The 23,010-nt window shown below is 33.2% G+C and overlaps 1 pseudogene; it reads right to left on the bottom strand.

Moving 5' to 3' along the window:
- Positions 1-1,328: 1,328 nt before the first annotated feature.
- LOC116463256 (small nucleolar RNA U3) lies at positions 1,329-1,411 on the bottom strand (annotated as a pseudogene).
- Positions 1,412-23,010: the final 21,599 nt, after the last annotated feature.

Below are 23,010 nucleotides of genomic sequence, written 5' to 3'. Positions count from 1 at the left end.
ATTATATTATTAACAGATTAATATTGGTGACAAACCAAGGTCCCATATTATCACACACACAGAATTTTTTTAACTGGACATGCAAAGTATAAATTGGCTATACCTTGTCCTACCCCGCATAAATATATCCTCTACACCATCACTGCTTTCAAGACAGAAGAGTTAACTTTAATGTGAGCATTAGCCGGCTCATCTTTCAGGCTTCTTTTCAATCATTTATGATTATTTTATCTAGTTACTTTCTCATTTATTTCTCCAGTTATGCCAAAAACTATAACCTCCAGACATTTTCCACAAGTTTAACAGCAAATTAGGTTATTAATTAAAAACACTAATTCCAAATTGCCCAGCCAACAACATGCTACCAAATTATGCATTAGACATCAGAAATGCAAACAAAAAATTTGTATCATCCATTTTAAATTTTATAACCTTAGTAATGAGATAAGTTAAAATATTTTGGTATAAAAGTTATGTGAAGATGGTTGTTTTTAAGGAAATAAAAATTCCTTACATTACATACGTAACTATATGTAACTATATGTACACAATTATATATATATATACACACACACACACACATACACACATATATATAGCTATGTGAACACAGGTGTATAATTTAAACATATTTAGTAAGGTTATATATAAAAATGTTTCCTATATGTTAATCCAAACATTAGCTAATGATGAGACATTTTATTTTATGGTTCCATGAATTCTTGACTCCATGATTTTCTAATATTTTATTTAGTGTAATCAGCTGAAATGCTTTGAGTTGTCAGCAATAGAAATCCCAAGCTCAAAGCCTATAATCTTAGAAAATTTTTAGAGACACATTTTTAAAGTCTGCGTTAAAGAGACATTCACAGTAGTAGACATTTATTTAAATATGAAGGCCAGGCATGGTGACTCATGCCTGTAATTTGAGAACTTTGGGAGGCCAAGACAGGAGGATCCCTTGAGGCCAGGAGTATGAGACTTAGCCTGGGCAACATAGTAAGACCCTGTCTCTACAGACAAAACCAAAAGCCAAACAAACAAACAACAGCAACAACAAGAAAACCATTAGCTAAGCGTACCTAATCTGGAGGGTGAGATGGGAGGACTGCCACTTGAGCCCAGGAGTTCAAGGCTGCAATGAGCCAGGATTGCACCACTGTGCTACAGCCTGAGTGACAAAGTGAGACCCTGCCTTAAAAAGAAAAAAAATAAATTAAATTAAATTAAATTAATATAAAGAAAATAAAATAATATGTTATAATTGTTGATAGATTTGTATGAGAACCAAAAACATAGAGTTTTTTGAACTGGTTTTATTCTACTTCAACAAGTGTCTTTGTCTACACTTAAAATTCTGCAGCATATTTTAGTAACATACTATAGAAATGATCCCTGAAAGTATAGTCTTAGCATATTTTAAAATACGTCTTTTACAGAGATCTGATTTTTTTCTTCAATGAACATTATACATTGTTTAATTTAAAAGATAATGGGAAGGCATTATTCTGTAAAAGACAAAATGAAGGGATTTTAATGCAAATGTCAAGCTGCCTGTGTCTAGGATATAAGGATCTTATAGCTTTAAATTTTATTTTCTTCTCACAGATTCCTTAATTAAAGATAATGTTTAATCTGTTACCAAAGTCATATATGACTTTTTGAACAGTTCTATCAGTGGCACCTACAAGACATACTTAACATTAAATAGAATGACAAGATAATCAATTACAAGATCTTGGAAACAAACCAACACACAAACCCAGAAGTGATTTTACAAATACACCTGTAGCAAGCTGGACAAATGCCAGAGTTAAATAACAACAGAATAGTTAAGGAAATGCTTTGAATGGAGGTGGGTGAGCTTATCAGAAGGCACTTATATTTGCCCTTCTGTTTGGGAAAATTTTGTAACTGCCAGGTAATAAATTTTTCATCCATCTGAATTTTTTTTTCCAGAAGGCATTAAAAAGCCAGATGTTTCCAATATCCAGAATTATGTTGCAAGCATAAAACACTTAGGATACTTAGTCAGCATTTCACTTTCAGAAGTTTTGAAGGAAAAATATTCATGTAGTATTGTATTCCTGGCAGAGATCCACTATTTTAAAAATATATACAGCTATATTTTCTGCCACATATTTTGCTAAAAACACCAATGTTCAAAACAACTACAGACATTATGATATAAAGGAGGAATTCACATTTGAAATAAGCAGTAAAATCTTCAGCTCAGGCCGGGTGCTGTGGTTCACGACTGTAATCCCAGCACTTTGGGAGGCCAAGGCGGGAGGATCACGAGGTCAGGAGATCGAGACCATCCTGGCTAACACGGTGAAACCCCGTCTCTACTAAAAATACAAAACAATTAGCCAGGCATGGTGGTGGGTGCCTTTAGTCCCAGCTACTCGGGAGGCTGAGGCGGGAGAATGGCGTGAACCCGGGAGGTGGAGCTTGCAGTGAGCCAAGATAGCGCCACTGCACTCCAGCCTGGGGGACAGCGCAAGGCTCCATCAAAAAAAAAAAAAAAAAAAAAAAATCTTCAGCTCAAAATGTTATTGTTGTAATACATTAACTTGTTTATATCACTCATATTAGGATCATACACATTTTATCAATCTCTGTTCTCCTTTCACAGCAGCAGAGGTATTTTGCCACAGAACGATCTTCCATGAAATAGCCACCTCTGTTTTGCAAGATGAAATACCCTAAGCATGTTGTTAACCACCTTAATCTCGTTGGCTCACTTGATATTTTCTCTCTCTCTCTCTCTCCTACCCCCACGCTCCCCCACCTGGCCCACCGGCGCCCCCTCCTTCTCTGTCAGATTCTTAACTCAATGAACCAGAATCTGGTGGTGAGATCAATTTAAGGGTCATGATGAGACCAAAAGTTGGAATACTAAGACAGAGACTGTGGGAGACATGCAGTCCAAATATGATTATAATTTAATAAAACCCTAGGAGTGAAAAAAGTTTCAAGAAGTATTTAGGGGGAAAAACAATAGACACTGGGGACTGGATGCAAAAACATTGAGGTTTTTCACTCATTGACATTCATAAACTCAAGATCTTCTAACTCATTTACTCTCTTTTCTGGACATGAAACAAATCCTCCCACATTCTGCAGGAAGTCTTTGTGTGGCATTCATGAAGTTACTACAATGGAGAAGAATATCAAGGTTCAAAATAGATTGATGTGTCTCTTGATTCAGTCTTCATCAGTGCTTAATTTACATATGGTCTTCTTGCCTTAACTGAGGGAAGTGATAGAGCTTTCTGTGTCAAATAAAATCGGTTGTATTTTTGTAGTGCCTATTAAATTTGACAGGTAAAGAGATGATGCTTTCAGAATAAAGGAAGAGAAGTCCAGGGCATTGAATCCTAAAATGACCTCTAGAGTACAGCTGAACAATATCATATAACTTTATTTTTGTACCTAATAAAGTAGAAAGATCTGCTGAGGTGCTTTTTATTACATTATGGTTTATAATCAGCATCATTTGCTTGCTTCTATGACAATAGAATTTTCCTTCTGCCCTTTCACTCTTAACATCTAAGCTGCTTGATCTACTGTACATTATTTTGTCTTTTAATAACCAATCCCAAACTTAGTCTTAGCCATAAGTCTAACTTTTATCCTTAAAAAAATTTACTAAAGGTAGACTGTCATCATAGTCACATTAATTGTAATGTTCTTGCCTATAATTACTTTTTCTCTTATTACTACTAGAAAATTTATCTGAAATTTGGAAATAGGCAAAAGACATTATTAGGCATGTTGTCAGTGCAATCCTGGACTTTATTTTGTCTTGGCTAGGCCATTTTACAACTTCGTAGGGCATTTAATTTATAGATTTTTGGCTAGTATAAAGACAAATAATTTGGCTTAAGCAAAACATACAATCCCAGATATGTAATTTCTTTTATCTTGTTGTATTATAATCATTGATGTGGCTTACCCAGCAATCTGATCCTCCTATACTCAAGCTTCTCAAATGCTTTTTGAGTTGGTTTGAAGCTCTCGCTGTTTCCTTCATTATATAGTTGAATAAAATCTTATAACCTGTGTTCTTGTTTATTTGCATGAGTCTTAATTGTATCCTTTAAAAATATATTTTGACAATATTGCTCATTAAGCTACAAGCTCTATGAGAATAGTGTAAAATTGTTTTTAAAAATCTCAACATTTAAGATACCATCTCTTAGTCTAGTGATATATATGTCCTTAATTACATAAATAAATACGTTACGTGTAATGTAAGGAAAGTGTAATGTAAATCATATACTTGTATTTATCATCATGGTACAGACTGTGTAAAATTACTGCAATCAATTCTAGGTATCACAGCAATCATTTCATGATACAGTGAAGTTTCCAGAAACAATAACATTAAGAACTCCAGCTGCTAAATCGTGTAAAGAAACATAAACAACAAAAAACATAACATGATTTGTTGATGTGTATATGAGTACAGATGTACAGCCACAAAAAAGTAGATATGTACACTGTGTTATATTCACACAGTGGAGTGTTATACAACAAAGTACATATGAATGTTCACCAATCTATTTTTTCTAAATGCCCGATTAATTCATACGTATATGTATAAGTAATATACAATAAGAAAATTACTGCTTTGTTTTCTAAATACTGAATAGATTATTTATGTTATTCTGAAGTGCAACGGTTAGTTACATATATGAATGTGGTATAATGACCTTATATCAAAATGCAGTCTAGAATTCTATGTGTATCGTTCCAACACTGAGAATCATCCATAGAAGACTGAATATTAAGTCATTTACTAGATAAAATATTGTTTTATTAAAATGATTGTTCTAGTGATATAAGCATTACAAATGTATATATGTTATATATATCATATAACTATGTGACATTGCAACACAGGCTGAAACAAACTATTTAATAATATTTAGAGATGAAATCAGTGCAAACATGACAACTATCCAATGGAGAAAACGTAAATTCAGAGGCACTCTCCTACGTTGGAAACTGTGGCTAGATCTTCACAGAAAAGGAAATATGTGAAGTTAGATGTTCAGCCTTATTAGTAATAGAAAAATGTTTAAAATTAACCTGAGATTCAATTCTCCAACGATTTAACTGATAGAAAAACCTATAAATTAAAAATGAAACATGTCAATAATAAGCATTGGAAATGATGTGGATTTACAAATTACGTGGGGTACAAATTGGTACAAACACTTTGGAAAAGACTTTGGCATTAACTGCTTAAGTTGAACATTCATATACCTTATAACCAAGCACTTCAAATTCTAGGCATATATATACGAATACTCTTTCACATGTTTAGTAGATGTGTAAAATGCTGTTCACGGAACCAGTTCACAGAACACACCAGAGTTCTCTAATATAAACACTGGGATATATTTATACAATAGAATGCTACATAACAAAGAAAACAAATGAACTACATAGCATGGGACAACATGGAGGAAGCTTGAGTATATACAATTAAATTAAAAATTAAGTCACCAAAAGATGACTTTTTATTAATATAATAATATTTAAAACCTCACGTATTTTTCAAGATTACATATAGATACAATAAGTCTTTTAACAAAGACAAGAAGATGGAATGCATAGAGCATGTGTCTGGATGTAGGTTTTTGTAGAAGTCCTAATTTTTGTTTTGGATTATTGGTTCATAGGTCATAACATTGCTAAAAATACATATATGTTAAATGTACTAAATGAAATTAAAATGGAGAAAAGTAATGTCTTAGCTTCATTTGTTAAGGATTTTCAAATTGTTTAAATGATAAAAATTCAAAAGGTGATACTAAAAATCTCTTAAATGGTTTGGGGTTTGTTTTACATATCAATGTCTAAAGTAATATAATATTCATAACTTTTTTTGCCACCTGCATGAGGTTCTGAGTAGAAAACATGTTTTTCCCTAACTCCAAATTATTTAATATCGGAACTTGAACTTATGTACCCATTTTAACTACTAAACTGGGAACACCAAGTATATAGTACTTCTCATAAATAAATAAACACACAAGTAAACCAAGTGTTATTTTTGAATGGATGTATTGGTTATGGATATGTAATGTATTAATGTCTATATAATCCAAAGATTATATTTTTAAATTATAAATAAATATACACATATGATATCTAACATCTGATTGTCTTGAGTGTGATAATTTAACTAGATTAATTTTAGATTACCATAAAAAAACATATCAAAACTGACTGATTTATTCACTTTTCAACCAACCAGTCTCCTTTGAGAAAAGCAGGTAAATTGACTTTTTTTTTTTTCAATTTTGAATCCTTTTTGGAATGAGGTAGTCAAATACATATTGATTTCAAGGATGGAATTGTAAATCTCAAAATAAGAAGATCCATAAAACGTATCATGAAAGTTATTAAAATACAGTAGTGTTATTTGGGAGTTTGTAAAATTTATTTATTTATTTATTTATTTATTTATTTATTTATTTATTTATTTATTTTTGAGACGGAATCTCGCTCTGTCGCCCAGGCTGGAGTGCAGTGGCGCGATCTCGGCTCACTGCAAGCTCCGCCTCCCGGGTTCACGCCATTTTCCTGCCTCAGCCTCTCCGAGTAGCTGGGACTACAGGCGCCCGCCACCACGCCCGGCTAATTTTTTGTATTTTTAGTAGAGACGGGGTTTCACCGTGGTCTCGATCTCCTGACCTCGTGATCCGCCCACCTCGGCCTCCCAAAGTGCTGGGATTACAAGCGTGAGCCACCGCGCCCGGCCTGTAAAATTTATTTTTAATATTGTTTACAAGCTTTACAATATCCTCCCCCGTCTTTATCTAATGTTGAATACAGTTATGCAGTGTTCAGTGTGAGCAAAGGACCTGCAAGTGCTGCATTGATAAGAGACAGAAATAAGACATCATTTCACTTCTCAAAGTGCCCACCAGGGAGAAAGCAGAACAGCAAAAGAAGAAAACTTGTTTCTGGAGTTTTACTTAAAAGAGCCAGCAAATTACTATGGGAAATAATTACTATTAGAAAGAATAATAAAAATGTGTATTTATTTCACTAATTTTATGCCCTTTTTTACTAGAACATGTCTTTTGAGGCCTCAATCATAAAATGTATTCTATATAAAGATTGGAAGCCATCAAGACCCAAGACATTTATGAAAGCAGAACTTGGTTTTTAACTGTATTTTTTTTTTTTTTTGGAACACTGTAATATCTTTCCTGTGTATCTTGTCTTTAACCTTTGATCTGGGGACATCTTGCTACAGAGAAATGTGTAGTATATAAAGAAAAAAAGACTTGACATTTTATCATGTTAATATACATATGTCTTTTCTTTGTGGAAAAGATACCAGAATAAACTTTAATCAAGTATATAGCCTGTTAAAAGGACAATATTTCCTATTAATTAGAAGCAGATTAAGAGTCCTTTAGTGAGTCTTCTGTCATGGCATATTTTCCAAAAAAGGATTTTAAAATCAATTTCCTCATACATATTTTTTAAAATGTGATCATTCTAGTGTTTCTCCTTCCTTCTTTCAAAGGGAACCAGGAAGAACTTGATAACAGGAACTTGCATAATTAATCAATTGATCACTGAGCTTCATTGTCGTATTTCTAAGGTCAAATTTTGGGAGAAAGCTGTTGCAATTTCATCAGGGTGTAGCAACGCCCGATTTGTAACTGAGTTCCATCTGGGTGAGCAGCCAGCTTATAACAATCTTGGAAAAGCTCGCAGGTTTCTCAAAAAAGCCTCAGGTATTGTTTTTGCAAAACCTGGGGCTTTTCTAAGATTTGTTTTCTCAGGTTGGTTTGTCTCAAAAAGCATTTTTCTGGAGCCTGTTACAAGAGTTATGGTGTGTCAAAGAATCAGAATTACGATTTTTTTTTTTAGGTAACTTAGAAAACATGATGGCTACTAACAGATATTTATCTCAGTGTAGCAGTATATATTTTCCTAAAATTATAAGAAGGTTTTGAAATGTTTTTATACACATAATAATTGCATTTTTAAAATGTCATTTTGAAATTAACACTCAATGAGTAAGAGACTGAAAATAACCTGCTAAGTGAATCTCATTTTATAATTAATATTTGTGTATCAGGCATATATATTGGGAAATATATAATAGGAAATTAATTAGCTCTATTTGTAATATAATGCAAAAATAAATTACCCTTTAAAGTTAGTAATGTTCTGACTAAAAAAAATATATTAAATACATAAAGTGACAATATTTTCTTAGAAATGTTGGGGCAAAAATTACACAAATTTGTTGTCAACCTCAAATAGTAATACCCATTTGAAAGCTGAAGTTTTTAGTTTGTGAGACACATAAATCACATTAAAACAATGTTAACACTTTTAAGTTTATGAACATGTCTATGTTTTTAATCATCTCTTCATCCACACACACACACACACACACACACACACACACACGCCACACACACACCCCTTGACAATGTAATCCTTGAATTTTTTGTTATTTTTGAAATACACCATATTTATTGTAAATAGCTTACAATTAGCTACAGCACTCTTTGAATTCAAACATAAAATTAGAATCACTAGGTTGGAATATTGGTTCTGTAAATTACTAGCTTCGATACTTTAACTAGCCTTATTTTTTTGATTCTTTGAAAAGCTACCTTTTAATTCTTTAGCTTGGGATTCTTTAATGTCCCTGGGCCTCATATGTGTTACCTTCAAAATAGGATACAATAAAGTTTATTTCACATATATGCATAAATCAAGTAATATTATGAGTCTATGTTAAAGTGCTCTATATGGCGTAACATAAATTTTTATAAATATTTATCTGTTATGTGTTTAGTATACTGTTAAAGTCTAATGTAAATTAAAAAAATACATCTTTATGAAAGAACTGTAAGCAATTTGAGAGAAGAAACAGCCACGTGGAGCAGTCAAGTAGTGACACAAATTAAAGCAAATAGCGTAAGATCAGTGATAAATGCAACAAAATGTTACCAAATTTCATAGGCCTGGTAGCTCAATGTGGCATAAAACTATATGGGAGTATATAACAAATGTGTCGATCCTGAATTGGACAGCTGAAAAGATCAGTATATTTGAGACATAATCATTTTGATGACTGAAAGTAGCAAATGAATTAGATGAATTAACACTTCAGAGTCTTGAATGGCAAACTAAGAAGCTAGACTCTACTTCAGAAGAGAATAGAGTCTTGTATGCTTCTGAGCAGGAGAAATATTATAATGCCATTAGGTCTATCTAGACAAATAAATTTGGCATTAGAATGACAGGTTAATTTGCCAGGAAATGCAGTGGAAATAAGAGAGAATATGTCTAGGAAACAATTTCATTAGCTTTGGAAATCTAGCACAAATTTCATTATTCAAAATTATCCTACTTTGGGTTGTGTGCATTTCATCAAATAATAAATAAGTCCACATAAAATTTGACCAAATCTGAAAATAGTAGTCATTCTGACAAAAGCAATTATTTGCCTAAGGAACAATCAAGTGCCTTTGTCCATATTCACCTTGATGACTTATGATTAATACATTTGGAATGTTAATAATTTAGCAACTTATCTCTTTAATTTCACTTCATTATTCTAAATTGCACTATTCTATTCCAGTGCTAGGACTCTGCACATTATTATTATTATTAATTATAATGGAGACTGTAGTCATGATTCTGGTGAATGAGAGATTATTCTAGATTCTGGAGGTGAGATCCTGCTGTCCTCAACAATTCATCATGAGAAAAGGAATTAAACAACGGAGTTAATGAATTTTACATAGAACTCTTATATGGAATCTTCTAAGTGTCCTTATACTTAGGAAGAGTAGAAAGAGGAAAAGAGAAGGAGGAAAAAAATCTGGGAAAGAAGTATTGGCTATGATCATCTGGTCACTCCAATTTAGTGGAGAGCTCAAAGTACAGCAGACAAACATCTGGATTTTAGAGTAGCTAGTCAAACGCATTAGGTTTATTTTGTATTATATTATAAATCCTGATAAGAATGATGTTATCCTGAATACGTTTCAATGGCAATGTTAACATGTTAATGTGAAAATAAAGCCGGTGACATTCTTTTAATTTTGTCAAATATGAAATATAAATATCAATTGTTGACTATATTCTGGATTGTCAGAGTAGTTCATCGCTGTATACGATCCTATAAAAGAATTACTAAAAATTTTGCGGGCCAGGTACGGTGGCTCATTCCTGTAATCCCAGCACTTTGGGAGGCTGAGGCAGGTGGATCACTTGAGGTCAGGAGTTCAAGAACAGACAGGCCCACATGGTGAAACCCCACCTCTACTAAAAATACAAACAAAAGTAGCTGGACATGGTGGCGCATGCCTGTAGTCCCAGCGACTCAGGAGGCTGAGGCAGGAGAATTGCTTGAACCTGGGAAGTGGAGGTTGCAGTGAGTCGAGATCGTGCCATTGCACTCCAGCCTGGGCAACAAGAGTGAAACCCTGTCCCCTCAAAAAAAAAAAAAAAAAAAAAAAATCTGGAAGATCCTACTTCAGTTACACACTAGACGCATGCATAGAACTGAAATTTTATTTATTATAGTTCTATGCTAGTTCATGGAGAAAATTAGTATTTTTACCATCTTTGCCATGATTGGGGTTGAAAAAGAAGGAATTATGGAAGAAGAAAATTATGACTAAATATTTTTATGATATATCATTATTTAGAAAATAGCAATGTAACTAAAAATAGAAATATGCTATAATATAATGCAATGCAAGGCCTATTTCATCTCTTCTCAAACTGTAATACATAAAGGAATCAACTGAGAATTATGTTAAAATAAACATTCTTATTTAGTTAGTCTGTCATGGGGAATCTTTGAAATTCTTCATTTATATCAAGTTTTTAGGTTACCAATATTCAATTTGTAAGGTTATTGTTTTAAATAAATTTTTAGCATACATATGCTTTTCCTTGAAAGAAATAATATTCATAGTTACAAGAAATGAAATATAAACCTATTGAAATACAGAATAATTTTGTATATCTCTCTAATGCATCCCTAATCCTAACTAGGCGGTCTACAATACATACTTAATAGTGGTGATGATAACTTCTGTACAAAATTTGCTTTGGTGTCCAAGACAAAAAGTCCTGTATTAATTGCTAGATTTCAATGTTCAAAATCATTTTGAGAAAAATTACCTTATTTCAGGCCTTATTTTTGTGTCTGAAAGTTGGTGTCTAAATCCTGGTTTTTTTCTTTTTTTAGTTGTGAGAACTTGGGAGATGGTTCAACCTCTTCGTATTTTGTTTTTTTGCAGATAAAACCAAGATAGAAATTGTGCGTCATAATTGATATTTTGAGGATTACCTGAAGTAATAAATTTATTATGTGCTAAGAAATATGTGCCTGGTATGTTGATTTTTCTAATTATTATTTTATATCTGATATATACACATACATGTAGGTCATATATATGAAGTTATGATTCATTCTAAAAGTTTATAAGAAGCTGATTTTTATTGTATTGTAATTTAAAATCTGTAATTTCTGTAACTTACGATAAAATAACATTTTACCTTTGTACTCTCTTGTTTAAGAATATAGAATGCTTATAAAAATACAATAAAGTATAATACTTAAGTTAAAATTCAGTGCTTGGTATGCTATTCATCAACAGTAGTACTGACGTTTCATTTTTCATAATACCAGCTGAACCTTTTCATGAATTGCACCCTTTACTTAGTTGAACAGCATGTAGCACTATCACCAATAAAATATCGCTTACTTGTGATTAACTTTATACACAGTAAAGCACTCACATCCTCACAATCATGATTCTTTATATAATTATAACTATTAAATTGTATATAAATAATGTTACTGCTATATTATTCCTATGAAGAAAAATATCAGTTGAAACCCCTTTAGAATTAAAAAAGGAAAGACACAGGAAGAAATTCCCTTCATTTTTTATCTTTATAATGTGCACTTAAAGGAACACTGAAACACATCAGCACATACAAAAGCTTTAGAATTTTTCCTTAAAAATATAGGATTGAAGAGTTTACTTAATTCAAATTTGAAATTTACCATAGCCTATTAACTGAAGGCATCCATTTTTTCTATAATATATCTAATCATTCATTCAACAAATAATGATTCAGCACCTCCTATATTCTGGGACTTGAATGTAAACCAGACCACTGCAGCGAACATAATAAAAACCCCCCTAAGTAAAGATATACTCTTGGAATACATATGTGTGTCTGTAATTCTAGACTTGAAAATCTATGAAGGCTTCCTGGAAAAGGCCAAGTGTAAACAGGATCCCTATTAAGTTCTCAAAGCCTAAAACTGCCTCCCTTCCACGTATTTTCCTTCAGTGTAAACTACATAGGAAACATAAGAGTTTTGCTTGTTTCTTTTTAACTAATTGTAAATCTTCAGTTCATTCCTGTATCAGTTTTTCTCTACATGTTTTTCATTTGTGTGCTTGTTGTCAAAACAATTGATCACAAGATGTATTTATGCCTTATAATTAAATGAGATAAGAAATTTTCAACAAAACTATCATGTATTTGTTAATAACCAAGTAAAAGTAGGCTAAACTCTTAGTCTAGGAAGATGAAAATGTGGTGATTAAGTGATATGTGGCAATCATATGTATTATTTTCCAAGACTGATGGTGTGGTTATGTTTTTGTATTTAATTATGTGTCTACATAGGAGCAGTAGTGTTTTGTCATCTGCCAGCTACAGGCTTAGGAATGACATTCCCTGATTTCGTATTTGGGGAACCTTCGAGTATTTAAAGGTGCTCATCACACACCTTAGTTACTTCTTTTTTTTTTTTTTTTTTTTGAGGATCATAAAAACTATGAGAAACATTAAGCTTTCTTTTCAGAGTTTGTTCATTGGATGTAAGATTCTTGCCCACTCCCCCTACCACCCCACCAATGAATTTGGGCTACCATCTTATACCAATAACACTGGAAAGTCTATTTTTCCAAAAGGTTGACTGTGTGTAAAATATTCACAGTTTACCAGGCAGGCAATTAGGTATTGTATTCATTTAATGGAATTTTGTGGTTTCACATGTAGGCTGTAGAGTCAGGCAACCTGGGTACAAATAATAACTCAACTACTTAGCCATCTTTCACATTTTCTCTTAAAATTGTAATATACTGCCAATGTATTTTATTATTTTTTTTGAGACAGAGTCTTGCTCTGTCACCCAGGATGGAGTACAATGACATGATCTCAGCTTACTGCAACCACTGCCTCCCAGGTTCAAGAGATTCTCCTGCTCAGCCTACTGAGTAGCTGAGACTACCTACAGGTGTGTGCTTCCATACCTGACTACTTCTATTTTTGGTAGAGATGGGGTATTCACCATATTGGCCAGGCTGGTGTTGAACTCCTGACCTCAGGTAATACACCCGCCTGGGCCTCCCAAAGTGCTGAGATTACAGGTGTGAGCCACCATGCCTGGCCTATTTTGTTATTTACCTATATTTGAATATTCTTAACTCTGTTATTATTTTATGTAAACAAATAGTTAAGAACTTTCAAAGATAAGTGTATTTTCACAATTAGTTTCATGATAATTTTTGCTGCATCTTATCCTTGTAACAAAATGCTATATAACCTCGGGGAAGAAAATTATCTTCACTGACACTTTCTTTATCTTCTAAAAAAAGATTTTTAATTGAGGTGTAGCAAAAATAAAACATTAAATCTCAGTGTACAATCTGGTGAGCTATATACACCTATGTAATCATATTAATTATTGTAGCACTTTATTCTTAGAAAATAAATATACATTTAAACTTAGAATTTCAATGTGTGAAGTACACATGAAGTTTTTCATTCCAACTTATGCATAGAATACATAATTATATTTAAAAGTGAATATTCCCATATTAAAAATTACAACAAATCGTTTGCCTGCTACATGAGTTATATAGATGGCAGCCTATGTGATTGTTAAGATCCAAACTCCAAATATTTGTTAAGATGCAAACTCCAAATATTTTTCTTTGTATTTTTCTGTGTTATTCCACTCAAATATATGTTGTACATAATCTTTAAAGCTACTGTGAACCCATTGTCATATCAAATGACTCAATAGTTAATCTTACAATGAAAAAATACTAAAGATTGACTTTAGGTGACCTGTCCAATCAGCCATCTAATCAAAGCAAAATGGACAATGATGAAGATCTTTGTCTCACAAAATAATGACGTCAGAATTTGGGCAAGAGGAGACTGAGAAAATAAAAATCACTTGGAATGCTAAAAACCTGTCTTGTCTTTTACATGGCTAAAATAAAAAACACAGACAAACTAGTTGAAGAGTTAACCGGCAACAATATTTCTCCCAAGGACATGGTGATATGTCATAACAAATATTTTCTTTTTTTAACTTTTATTTTAGGTTTGGAGGCACATGTGAAGCTTTGTTTCATAGGTAAACACGTGTCATGGTAGTCTGTGGTACATATTATTTCATCAACCAGGTATTAAACCCAAGTACCCAATAGTTATTTTTTCTGCTCCATTCCCTCCTCACATCCTCCCCCATCAAGCAGACCCGGTGTCTGTTGTTTCCCTCTTTGTGTTCATAAGTTCTTATCATTTAGCTCCCATTTATAAGTGAGAATATGTAGTATTTTGTTTTCTTTTTCTGCATTAGTTTGCTAAGGATATAGCCTCCAGCTCCATCTGTATTCACGCAAAAGACATGATCTTATTCTTTTTTATGACTGCATAGTATTTCATGGTGTACATGTACCACATTTTCTTTATCCAATATGGCACTGATGGGTCTTTAGCCATATGAAAAAAGATCAGTATCACTTGTCATTAGAGAAAGGGAAATCAAAACCACAATGAGACACCATCTCACATCAGTCAGAATGGCTACTACTAAAAAGTCAAGAAATAACGGATGCTGGCGAGGTTGTGGAGAAAGGGAACACTTACACACTATCAGTGGGAGTGTAAATTAGTTTAACCATTGTGGAAAGCAGTATGGCAATATCTTAAATTGCCAGCAATCACATCACTGGGGTATACATTCCCAGAGGAACAGAAATTATTCTATCATAAAGACACGTGTACATGAATGTTCACTGCAGCACTATTCACAGTAACTATCTTCTTTTGAGTGACTGTTTCTAACTCATTGTGAAACATTGCTATTTAAAAATGTTACCTTCACTTATTAATTCTCTGATGCTCTTCCTTTACGTACATGGACGTTTCTTATCTGTACTATTTTCCTTCTCTGAAGAACTTCTTTTAACATTTCTAGGAAAGCAATCTATTGACAGCAGATTCCCTGTATTTTTGTTTGTTTGAGAAAGTCTTTATTTCTCCTTCATGTTTAAAGGATAATTATGTAGGGTGTAGCATTCTAGGTTTGTTTGTTTTACTTTTTGTTTTGTTTTGTTTGTGTGTGTGTATGTCTCAAAACTAAATATTTCACTGCACTAACTTCTTGCTTGCCTGATTTCTGAGAAGTTAGATGTAATTTTCATCGTTTTTTTCACATATATGTAAGGTTTATTTTCTTTCCCTTCTGGCTTCAAGATTTTTTCTTCATCTTTGATTTTCTGAAATTTGAATATGATATGACTAGGTGTAGGTTTGTTTGGCATTTATCTCGGTTGCTGTCCTCTGAGATTTTGGATTTGTGGTTTGGTGTCTGACATTAATTTGGAGAAATTCTTAATCATAATTGCTTCAATTATTTATTCTGTTCCTTTCACTTTTTCTTTTCTTTCTGGTAATCCTGTTATGCGTATGTTATACATTTTGTAGTTGTCTCATAGTTTCTGATTATAGTTGTCTCATAGTACCTGGATATTTTGTTCTAATTTTTAGGTCTTGTTTTCTCTTTGTATTTCAGTTTGGGAATTTTGTATTGTTACATCTTGAAGTTCAGGGATTCTTTCCTCAGCCTTGTTCAGTGTACCAGCCCATCAAAGGCATTCTTCATTTCCGTTACAGTGTTTTTTATCTGTATTATTTCTTTTTATTTTTTCCTCAAAATTTTCATCTCTCTGCTTACATTATACTTCGTTCTTGCATATTGCTTACCTTTTTCATTAAAGCTCATGGCACACTTATCAGATATATATTTTTAAATTCCTGATTTGATAATTTCAACATTTTACCTTATGTGAGTCATTTATCCTTCTTATGCTTACTCTGTCTCTTCACAATGTGTATTTTTTGTCTTAGTATGACTTGTAATTTTTGTTGAATGGAGGATATGATGAATCTGAGTTTAAAAAACTGTGGTTAATAAGCCTTTAGTAATGAAGAGGTAAGGTGTCGGAAAGGGAAGTGTTCTAAAATTATATAATTAGGTCACAGTCTTCTGTGCCCCTGGACTATAAGCTTAAAAGATGCTTCTCAATTTCCCTATTGCCCCACTGTAGGTGGAACAGGGATGCTACAGGGAGCTGGCGTCAGGTATTTCATTTCCCCTAGCTAGATTAGGATCTAACAAAACCTTTGGTAAAATTGCTTTTGTAAAATGTTTTCTCCCGAAGGCAGGTCTTGTTAGGAACAGCATGGTGTGGTGTATTTAAAAATGGTGCCTTTCCCTTTCACTGCTGGAAGCATGAAAGGATTTTTCCCTGACCTTCATAAGACTTGGTAAAGATCCTGGAGGTGAAACTCACAAAAGTGTAAACTACGACTAGGTCTTCTAGAGTTTTTAACTTTCAGACTTGTGCGTTCTGAGCCTTCAGCAATTCATCAACTAAAGTTAGGTTTTCCTATACTGGGAATGATACCCAAGGTGGCTTCTGCTCATAACTTTCTGTTCCACTAAGTTGGGATACTCTGCAGGTGCCTGTTTGCCTCTTCAACTTTGGGTATAGCAGTTTGCCCTGTTACCTCACTTCTCTGATAAACCTAAGAAGAGATGATGATTCTTCAGTTTGTTCAGCCATTTACTGTTTGTTACAATGGAGCAGTGACTTCCAGGCTTCTTACCCACCAGCTTAATACACTTTTGTCAAAGAAAAAATTTACCTCATAGGTGAAACAGGCAAGAAAGACATTACTTCAGACTAAAAGGAGAGAGATTAAAGAACTTTGAGAGAGCAAAAAGTAAAGGCTCCACTCACCCGTCTCCTGAGATCACGTCAGGAAGCTGCTGATCAGTTTCAGGTGTTCTTTATCAACTAGGAGCCGGCCTTTTCCCAGCACCTACAGGAAGCTGCTGATCAGTTTCAGGTGTTCTCTATCAACTAGGAGCCGGCCTTTCCCCGGCACCAGCTGTGACCAATTACTACTTTAGAGAGACTGTTAACAACAGTTTGACTATCACCTGATGGTCACCAGATACTTTTGTTTGGAGGGGGTAGCCCTCTCCTGCCTTGTTCATATCGGACTAGCTACCCACTGTAACAGAAATACAGTCAATATAACCAGATAAAATAGAGCCAGTACTTCACATTAGTTAAAAAGGGTACATCGGAGAGAGAAACCCTAATGCTTCAATCCAGCTTCATTGTCTACTTTGTATTAAGTAACCTGTCAGATTGCTTTTGTTCCATTGGCAATTAAGAGGAAAAGAGTGAAAGAAGTTATTCCAGCTTGTAATTATTTCTTTCATTTCTGTATTCAGTGTATCAGCAGGTCCTTTATTAAGAAATAAAGTTAACACTTATATTTGTATCCAGGAAGATGTGAAATTAATGTACTTATTTTACTGCAACAAGATTCCGGGTAACTGTGAAAAATTTTCCTCCAGGTCATAAATTTAATTAAGTGACAAAATATTTCTGAATATGGCAATTTTGGAACAGTAAAATATTCATTGATGGAATTCAGAATAGTTGACATGTGGAGATTAAGGACCCTTCATTCTATTTTCTATGTAAGTGTCAGTGTCACTGACTTACTAGTTATTTCAACGTTGATACACACTCAAATTATTGTCTTTTATTTCCTTTGCATTAACTGTAATCTTTCTCCTTTTTGAAATGTTTTTGCCCTTTCAGTAAATCGTCATATATTGTCTAATTTTTTTATTAGCTCAAGCTCTTCCTGAAGGTAAAGCCTTCCCTGACCATTGCCGTTGAAGGCAATTTCTTTATCTTATTAATTCACATAATTTAGAAGCTGCACCACTACTTGGCACGTGCTGTTTACTTTCTTGCATTGTTTTGCTGTTCCATGCAATTACTTGCAGATGCTGATATCAGAACATCCCTTAGGAAAGTGAGAATGTATTTTTTTTTTTTTTTACTATGATCATTGGAAAAATAAGATAGTTTCCTATCTTCCATATTCTCGTTTAGGAAAAGGAAAGGAGGCTGGGTGCAGTGGCTCATGCCTGGAATCCCAGCACTTTAGGAGACTGAAGCAGGCGGATTGCTTGAACTCAGGAGCTCGAGTCCAGCTTGGGCAACATGGTGAAACTCCATCTTTACACAAAATAAAAAAATTAGCCAGGCATGGTGGTGTAAGTCTGTAGTCCCAGCTACTCTGGAGGCTGAGCTGGGAGCATGGCTTGAACTCAGGAGGCAGAGGTGGCGGTGAGCTGACATCACACCACTGCACACCAGCCTGGGCGACAGAGTGAGATCCTGGCCCAAAACAAAACAAAAAGGAGGTGAAAAACATGTCAATAACTTAGGAAATGAAGTTTCTTTCTTATACTTCCCCTTAGGACTTTTTTTTTAAATATGTTTGCTTATTTTGAGCTGGTTTATTTTGTGTGTTTTCCATTTTTGTTATGGAGTCAGACTTCAGGAACGAAGGATACATAACATAGAAGATAAACTGTCTAATTCAAGGTGCCAGTGAAGCTAGCAGCAAATCTGAGGCACTGAACAACATGAGAGATCAGGATGGGAAAACTAGACTGAAGAAGATAGGGACACAGAGGTCTGAGACTGTGGTCAGGGCAAGGGTCCTCTCCAAATAATTGGATAGTCCTTCTAGCCAGCTTTAGTGATATAACTCATAGTTTAAAAATTTAAAACTGACAAAATTGTTTTCACGTGTAACCTAAATCATTGGTTTATAGTAATTTGCCATTTTTAAAAAAATTTTGTTTTTGTTTTGTTTCATTTGGGCTTATGAAATGTTAAAGTCATTAGTATGAGTATTAGTGGGGGAAGTTGAGGGTTTGGGCTGTTTTGTCACTAGCTTCAGAGTCCCATATATAGTTGAAAAAGAAATGTAGGGTTATAACAAAAATCAAGCAACAGGAAGCACGTTTAACAAGATATATTAGGCTGCTAAAGTTTAATCTTCATAACAACTTGTGACTATGTTTTTTTCTTTGTTTCTGTTTTTGGTTTTGGTTTTGAGATAGAGTCTCAATCTGTCACCCAGGCTGGGGTACAGTGGCATGACTTTGACTCACTGCAACCTCTCCCTCCAGAGCTCAAGCAATACCCCCACCTGGGACTCCCAGTTGAGTCCACAGGCACATGCTACCATGCCTGGCTAATTTTATTTTATTTTTTCTGTAGAGATAGGTTTTCCCTGTGTTGTCCAGGCTGGTCTCAAACTCCTGGGTTAAAGCCATCTGCCTACCTCAGCTTCCCAAAGTGCTGAGATTGCAGGTGTGAGCCACCAAACCTGGCCAACAACTTGTGAATACTGAGAGGGAAAAAAAATCATGCATTATACACTTACGTCCCTTTCTAATCTTACCTTTATATACATAGTAGTTGCTCAAAATAATTTTTGAAATGTGTTTATATTAATTGGATAAATATTAAGTATGGGTTGATATACTAAATAGATGATAAGCAGAGAGTAGTTTATGTATTAAATATATGTTATATTAATAACACTCATAAAATTTGGAGAGGAGAAAGAAAAACAAGAACTGAAAAAAACACGATTTTATTTTGTTTTTAACATTTTTAATTTTTAAAAGTATTGAATATATAAGGAAACTTTACTTCTAGCCATGGTGAATAAATATGAATTGGGTTTATTCTCTTGCCTTAAAGACAAAATATATATATGAAACAATATATTTTAGATACTGTATAGTAAACAGTCACATGACAGTCATACTTGCAAGAATGAATCAAATGAGAACTCATCACTGCCTCAGCTTACGCTCTGAAGAGCTTCCAACACATTATGTGAGGGGGTGAGGTGAAGGACCAAAAAGAGCCCAGCTGTTAACATGAGTTGATGAGAAACAATGTATAAAGGCCAAAGTGCCTAGTATTTCCAGGGCAGATCACCAGGGAGGAGAGAGCTATACAGAGAGAAATTTTTGGAAATCTACAGAGCTTCCTCCTTGGATCTTCATCTAACTATTGATTAGTGCACATTCATGGGGAAAATATCTGAGAATGAGAAAGAACTACCGAAAAGGGGCAAATAAAACAATCTCCAGAACTCCCACAGAGTTGAGATATTCCATATTTCACCAGGCAAAATGAAAAAACATCTTAATGTACTGGTCATTGAATGGAGTACTCAGAATAAAATTGCCTCACTGAGGCACAAAATTAGCCCTAGACTAAAAGCTGCTCTTGTCCCAACTAGTAAAGTATAAATGCAAATCTTAAAATGACGAAACTGTTCCCAAGATATTTTATTGTGTGTCAATAATATATTAATAGAAATTTTAAAAATTGAATATAAAATAATGTAAAGTTAATAATTTTATATCAGCGTAAAACAATGTAAATTAATAACTCCTCGCACTCAATCACAATGGCCAAGTATGCCCCCAAAGGTAGGAAAATGTGACCTAGAGCAAAGAGTAAAATAAATCAACAAAATGTGACCCTGGAATGAAACAGATGGTCAAATTTATAGATAATGACATGAAACAGTTATTAAAATATATATTTTCTATGTGCAAAAAAGTAGAGGATATTACGACTATGTTATGGAGAGATATCAAAGGTATGGAGAAATTAAACCTCAGAAAATAGAAAGTACAGTTTGTGAGATAACATTTCACTACATGCCATTAAAAGCAGATTAGACGTCCCAACAGAGTGGAGTATTTAACTTGAATTATAGCAAGAAAAAAGAACAAAAATGCTGAGCAATGCATCAAAGAGTTTTGGCAAAATTTTCTTAAGTAGGACACTGGAAACATAAACCACAAAATAGAAAAAAAATAGATGAAAATTAGACTTCGTAAGAAATAAAAACTTCTGAGATTGGAAAGATACTCAAAAAGGAAATGGAAAAACAAGCTACAAATGACATATTTGATATATATTGGACAAATGATATCAAATGATATATCTGACATAGGAATTATAACCACAGTATGTAAAGAACATCCAAAATTCCATTAGAAAACAAGCAATCCAATTTAATGTCCAATTAAAAACAAATGGCAAAATATCAGGACAAGGAAGTCAAGGAAGAGATAAGAACGGCAATTAAGAAAATGAAAAAATACTCAATGTTGTTAGAAACTGGCAAAATGCAAATTAACAGCAAAATAATATATCATTACACAATAATTAGAATAGTTCAGAAACTTTTTAAAAAAGAAAAACCTAAATAGTGAAAGGATATGAAACAATTGAAAGTCATATACATTGCTGATGGAGTGTGAAATAAAACAACTGCTTTGCAAAGTATTTGCTGGATAGAGTCGTATAGAATTCTAATTTTTTAAATGTATGTATTACTATTGTTAACTTGCACAAGATTTTTCTAAATGTGTACTCACATGTTAAACGAATCTTTGCTAATTATTTTATTTATTTATTTATTTATCATCTCAGATTGTCTATCTGGAATTATCTTTTGTTTTACTTATATACATTCTTAATCAACAAATTTTTATATTCTTATTAAAAAGTTTTTTGATTTTGTTTATCTGATCATGATTTTGTTTTAGTTATAATCTGGGATTAAAATTTTGGTCAGAAATATTTTCTCAGTACAATAAAGACATTCTAATATCTTCTAGATATCATTGTTGCTTTTACTAAGTTGGTTTTCAGTTTCAGTGACATTTTTGCAGATAATTTTTTGTTTTGTTGATTTTTCTATTCTGAGACTTTTTTTCTTTTGGAGTTTAGCAAATTTATTCTGATGTGTTAGAGTGTGGGTTTTCTTGGGTATTTTTAAGATTCCTGGATCTAAGAATTATTTTTATACCATTATAGAGATTTCTTAGTAATATATTATTAAATATTCCACTTTTCTCCATTGTTTCTATGATCTCCTTCAGAAAACCCAATTATAACTCTTGATGGCCTTGTTATGCTAGCCTGTAAATCCCCTAACCTCTGTTTCAGGTTTTACTTACCTTTGTCTCTCTGAGGCATATTTTGGTTATTATGTTTCCTGTGTAGCTTCTACTCCTTCTCAACTCTGTAATTTTAATCAGTTCACTGAATTTCACATTTTACTTATTTAATTCTATAAGTTCTATAGTTGTACTTTTATACTACTTAGACCTTTATGTAGTCTTTTTTATTTTTCAAGCTGAACTTTTAAAATTTAAATTTATTAAGCATAAGTACTTATATTGTAGAAATGATAAATATTTTTTAAAATCATAATCCTCTAAGAATTGAATTCTGCTGTTTGTTACTTCTGTTTTTTCACCCTTGATATATTGACTCCTAGGCATTCTTTAAAAATGTAAGAAGCTAATATTCCTTGAAATTTTATCTTTGGAAAATGTTTAAAACCTAAAGAGAGTAATTAAGATTACTTATTCCCTGTCACCTGGGGACATCATAGACTTAAAATAATTAAAAATGTTCTGTTTGAGGCTTTTTGGACCCCATAGGTAGTGTCTCTTTGGATACAAACACAAATACAGGCCAATTCTGACTGTAATATTTCAGCCTTGAAAAAAAATTATTTGAAAGTGTTATTCTGGATATTTAGTCTGGTATATATATCTTTATAACATGACTATTAGTCTTTTATATTTTGGCTGTTAAAATACACTGTCAAAGAGCAATGTATGTTTTAATCCATCTCCAATTCTTATTCTCATTGTCTCATTTTGCCATGTAGACATAAAAA

The sequence above is a fragment of the Hylobates moloch genome, unplaced genomic scaffold (assembly GCF_009828535.3).
Source record: "Hylobates moloch isolate HMO894 unplaced genomic scaffold, HMol_V3 SCAFFOLD_30, whole genome shotgun sequence".
Taxonomy (NCBI): domain Eukaryota; kingdom Metazoa; phylum Chordata; class Mammalia; order Primates; family Hylobatidae; genus Hylobates; species Hylobates moloch.
Note: the sequence above shows the minus strand (reverse complement) of the source record. Positions and strands in the feature narration are given on the sequence as shown.